The sequence below is a fragment of the Pangasianodon hypophthalmus genome, chromosome 9, assembly GCF_027358585.1.
Source record: "Pangasianodon hypophthalmus isolate fPanHyp1 chromosome 9, fPanHyp1.pri, whole genome shotgun sequence".
In the NCBI taxonomy this organism is placed as follows: Eukaryota; Metazoa; Chordata; class Actinopteri; order Siluriformes; family Pangasiidae; genus Pangasianodon; species Pangasianodon hypophthalmus.
Window position 1 is genome coordinate 9498914 of NC_069718.1, and position 6000 is coordinate 9504913.

Below are 6000 nucleotides of genomic sequence, written 5' to 3' on the forward strand. Positions count from 1 at the left end.
CATTAACATTAATAACTAGCAAACAGCTACCTAATGTTTGTGATGTGAGTGATTTACCTTCTCAAACTGTAGGGTTAATGTAATAGATTTAACCAACTTATGTGTCTGTATGTTGATTGATCCAAAACAAATACTATATATACAGTCAGGTCTGGAAGTATTTGGACAATGACAGAGTTTTTGTGATTTTGCCTTTATACACCACCACAATGGATTTGAAATAAAACAGTCAAAATGTGATCGAAGTGTAGACTTTCAGCTTTATTTTAAGAGGTTCCACAAAAATATGGCATTTACTATTTAGGAATTACAGCCATTTTCAGCAAAGTACCTTCATTTTCAGGGGCTCAAAGGTATTTGGACAAAGTGACATAATTGTAAATATAACCATAATTTTAATACTTGGATGAAAATCCTTTGTAGTCAATGACTGCCTGACGTCTGGAGCCCATGTTCTCAAAACTCAAATTCTGAGTTTAATCCCTGGAGAAAGTCTCTGCTTTGCCAGGCCTTCACTGCAGCCACCTTCAAATACATACATACATACATACATACATTGAAATTACAGGCTGATCCAACTTGCATGAATTTCATCACAGCAACTCATAATGTCAGTAGTGTGTATGGCCCCCACGTGACTGTACGCACTCCCGACATCAGTGAGCTCCTGGACAGTCTGTGGTGCTACCTGGCAGCTTCGGATGCTCCGATACATAACGTCTCAGAGGTTCTCAATTGGATTCAGGTCTGGGGAACGTGAGAGCCAGTCAATGGCATATATATATATATATATATATATATATATATATATACTTGTGCCGCCATGACCTCTGAAGGTGTGCTGTGGTATCTGGCAACAAGACATTAGCAGACATTCCTTTAAGTCCTGTAAGTTGCAAGGTGGGGCCTCCATGGATCAGATTTGTTTGTCCAGAACATCCTACAGATGCTTGATCAGACTGAGACCAAGTCAACACCTTGAACAATTTGTCATGTTCCTCAACCCATTCCTGAACAATTTTTGCAGTGTGGCAGGGTACATTATCCTGCTGAATGGCACATAATCCTGCCATTAGGGAATACAATTGCCAAAGGGGTGCCGTTGCCGAAGGGGTGTACTTGGTCTGCAGCAATGTTTAGGTAGGTGGTATGTCCAGAGCATCACACTGCCTCCGCAATTTTTTTTTGCAGCAATGTGTGCTACAGTAGCTCTTCTGTGGGATTGGACCACTTCCTTGGACCACTTTTGATAGGTACTAACCACTGCATACCGGGAATACCCCAAAAGACCTGCTGTTTTGCAGATGCCCTAACCCAGTCATCTAGCCATCACAATTTGGCCCTTGTCAAAGTCACTCAGGTCCTTATGCAAGGCCATTTTCCCTGCTTCCAACACACCAATTTTGAGAACTGACTGTTCACTTGCTGCTTAATATATGTCACCCCTTGACAGGTGTCACTGTAACAAGATAAGCAATGTTATTCACCATATATATATATATATATATATATATATATATATATATATATATATATATATATATATAATAAAATACCACTTCTGCACTTTCAAATGAGATAATAGTATTGAATACAATACAATACATAGTATATATATATATATATACTGAACAGAAAATTTGGACTAAACTAGCTGGCTATGCTAGCTATCACTAACAAAATACCGTTAGCTAGGGGAGATGGGTGGCCTATAGCTTGCAGTACTAACATGGCTCGCAGTGTTGTACATTATCACTGGTACTCAGATTACCTCTATTTCAAGCTGTTTCATTAACATCCGCTTGGAAAATCTAATGATGCATTCAACTAAATCTAGTAACTTTCTAGGAATTCTAGGAATTTCCAACCTCTGGCTAGGAAAATCCAAAGTAAATGCCGCTTCAACCTGGGAATGTGTCCACAGCCCAGAGTTCAACATGGCTAGTCTGAACATCTACGGTAAATAAAATACCAATTCTGCACTTTCAAATGAGATAATAGTATTGAATACAATACAATACATAGTATATATATATATATATATTTATATTTTATTTACCGTAGATGTTCAGACTAGCCATGTTGAACTCTGGGCTGTGGACACATTCCCAGGTTGAAGCGGCATTTACTTTGGATTTTCCTAGCCAGAGGTTGGAAATTCCTAGAATTCCTAGAAAGTTACTAGATTTAGTTGAATGCATCATTAGATTTTCCAAGCGGATGTTAATGAAACAGCTTGAAATAGAGGTAATCTGAGTACCAGTGATAATGTACAACACTGCGAGCCATGTTAGTACTGCAAGCTATAGGCCACCCATCTCCCCTAGCTAACGGTATTTTGTTAGTGATAGCTAGCATAGCCAGCTAGTTTAGTCCAAATTTTCTGTTCAGTCTGTCAGTGTTTGGGATTGACAACCATATATACTAATCAAGGCAGCACAGTTGTGCAGCATTTGGCATTGCCGCCTCACTGCTTCAGGGGCCTGGGTTTGAACCTGAGGTTGGGCTACTGTCTGTGTGGATTTTTTCTGTGTCTGTGTGGATGTGCTCCCTGTGTCCATGTGGGTTCCCTCTGGGTTCTCTGGTTTCCTCCCACATCCCCAAAACATGTCAGGATTGGCTAAGATAAATTGCCCCTAGGTGTGAATGTGTTTGTGCATGATGCTCACCGATGGACTGGCATCTCATCTAGTGATCCCAGGATAGGCTCCGGATCCACCATGAACCAGATGAGGGTAAAGCGGGAATTGGGTCACAATGCTACATTGTAGCTAACAGAAGGAATGGGCAGGTGAATGGAATCAGTGATAGCCTTGAATACACCCGTAACCACAGTCACCATCTCAAAAAACATTGTTCACTGTTGTCTTGGATTGGTTCATCATCAGAGATAATGAAAGATAGTTCCTCAAAATAACCAAAAGTGTACAATAAAAATTAATTTGGTTAGATACAGAATACAAGAAACTTTAGGACAACAATAACCAATCCAAGACAACAGTGAACAATGTTTTTTGAGATGGTGACTGTGGTTACGGGTGTATTCAAGGCTATCACTGATAAATAAAAATTAGTTTTTATTGGTTAGATACAGAATTATGCAGAAAAAACAATGTTGAGGGAAAAAAAATTCAAATTTCTTAAATGTAAACGTTCTCCAAATAAAGAGTTTGTTTGAGTTTGCTTGAACACTCAGATAAGATGGCTTCTTTTGGGGTTTTGAGATGGAGTTGAACTCAGCAGGAAGGAGAATTTCAAAGAGGACGGATAGTGATCACTGCCCTAGAAAGGAGAAGTTTAAGAAAGGTTTTACTCTACCAGAAGCTTTGAGAGTGAAGAAAGTCTCCGGCTATTCTCCAGCTATATACACATAGCCATAGTGGGTCAAACTCAAGCACTGTATCACTTGCTGCAAAACCATCTGGAAAGTGACTCACAACGCACTCACATCTACTCCTCGTCTCAACGCCACAGAGCAAAACTGGACTACAAAGTCCCCACACAAGACAAAATGAAGAAAAAAGGAGGATGAGACAGAGCTGTTTTGCGTAAATGGAAATAAATACATGAAGTGCCTGAGGTTTTTTAAGTGGCCAGATTTTATGAGTGAATGATTAATTCCTCATATTTGGACACCTTCGCTTTACCGCAGCAACGTTTTTCCTGGCTCGGCAGCTGGTACCAATTTCTGCACCCCAGCCACATTGGGGTCCAAGTACATGTACGGCCCGTAGCTTATCTCAGCAGCAATGCCCTCCCTTCCTCTCACGCTTGAGTTATTATTAGCTCTTTTCTTCTCCTTGTATTTTTAGTCACACTCGCGTCTCTGGGTCGTTGAAGTCATGCGTGGGGCCGTGTGTGTGTGAGTCACAGCTGCTAACCATCAGCCAAGTCATGACACACTCCTGACCATCGTTTTGCACGTCTCTCTTCATTTACATGTTCAAAGGCCTGCTCTTCTTCTGAGAATGAGATCCATCACCACAAATCCAGAATTGAACTGTAGAAGAATGCTGCTTCTTTTTTTGGCAATAACTGAAATATGTGTGGTGCTCATTTTTAAGACATTCCCGGAAGACTAATCCAGGATATAACGACTGGCAAAATGAAAACAAAAACATAAATAATCTCAGAGTGGTCGATAATTCTTTACTGAACTGGCTCGTAACTGTCGCGCCTATTGCGTTTTCCAAGCCATCTCTTAGCTTTTCCAGATTAAGGTTAACCACATAACTTATGAACACTGCTGTTGTTTTCTTTACCTGTTAAAGCAGCCAGAACTTAAATTCCACTCTGTGCTTTACACAACAGCTTTAAATGAAAGTAAGAGAACGTTTACTCCCCCATGCAATATAGAAGTGATGCGGAGGTGTGCCCTGCTGCTGGGATCAAAATTTGAACCCCAGCTGTGCACTCTCTGGCCCGGGATCCCTGAGAATTTAATCGATTGTTCTCACTGGAAGTCAAGGCTAGCTCATTCACTTTTCCTGTCAATATGCAGCATTTCACAGGAACGGTTGGCTTTTATCAAGATGGGCATCTATCACAGAGCATCTTTGAATACTATTACATCAGAATACTATATACTTTGCCCATCTGTAGTCAAGTTAATGGTGCCACTTGTTGATCTTGCATTAAAAATTATTTCCATTCATTGGTATTAACCAGTAGAATAAGCAGTATGGAAAATTGATGGGTGGATGGATGGATAGTATTAACCATGAATTTCAGGTCTAGACAGTCAGTACATTCTGTGTCACTGAGAAAAGAATTTTCAGTTGAACAGATCACAGTGTGGACATCATAAAATACCAAGCTTTAACACACATCCGCAGAGGACATTGGCTTTTAAAAACCGCACACGAACAGCCACTAATGAAAACAATTCAACGCAACCACAGCCAGTCAGATTGCTGGACTGATTCCTGTTGCTGAAGCACGCTAACTAAAACCCGTGATAAGTGACCAACCACCATGCAGTGCTAAGTACATGCTTACAAAAGGGGTTCTTAGGAAACGTAATGGTTCTTTAGCTTCCTAACAGGGTTTTAGGGAAATCTTTAAGGCAAAGTATTCAACTAAAATTTGCAAAGGTCCAGTAACATAAAATTTCTTGCTTACAAAGGTCCAGAAAAGTAACTAACATGACTGGTGGTGACAGCAATTACTTTTTAATGCTTAACTATTAATGATTAGTTCATGGCTAAATGTAAGACAATTCAAAGTGATTATATTTTTGTTTCATAGTGCGACTTCACAGGACCACTTTTGGTTAGCACCATGGACTGTTTTTTTTTATTATTCCACTCAAGCCCACTCCCACAGAAATTATTTTTTTATACTTTACCACAATATTTTCTAACACAATTAGTTCTGTTTCCCAAAATATGAACAAATTATTCAAACCACCATGACACTGACCAGGACAAAGCAGTTATTGAAGATGAATAAATGAATGTGGTAAATGCATCTTGTGGAGCAATGTGAGCAACCTGTACATTCCGATTTTAATGAACATGGCTTTTCTTTGTCCAGCATATCTGACTTCCTCTATTAAAGTAAAAACTGCCTGCTCCTGTAACTTTTTGTCCTGATGCACACCTCTACTGAGACACAGCTGTTTTGAATTTGAAGCGGGTCGAATACTCACATGCCTCTGTCCATTCATCTTTAAACATTCTGTTTCTGTTGAAACTTCACTTTCTGACCTTTCTAGGTCTCTCTCTGGCCTGGTGTGTTGCCTTTAGCTATATAATTTACATAAATGCATGTGATTGGATAAACAGCAAAAGAAGATCTGCTACAGAAGCCAAGCTGGTTCATGTTTAAAAATTAGAATCTCTGAACTATGGCCACTTTTTTTCATAGGCTACACTGATCTGCTTCGCTACTGTATTTTTCGAGTGGTTCGGTCCAGTGATATGCTTTGTTGGGTCTGCATCCGGAGCACAGTCTGCCAGTTTATGACCTCTGCTTTAAGGGTTTCCCAGGAGGGACAAA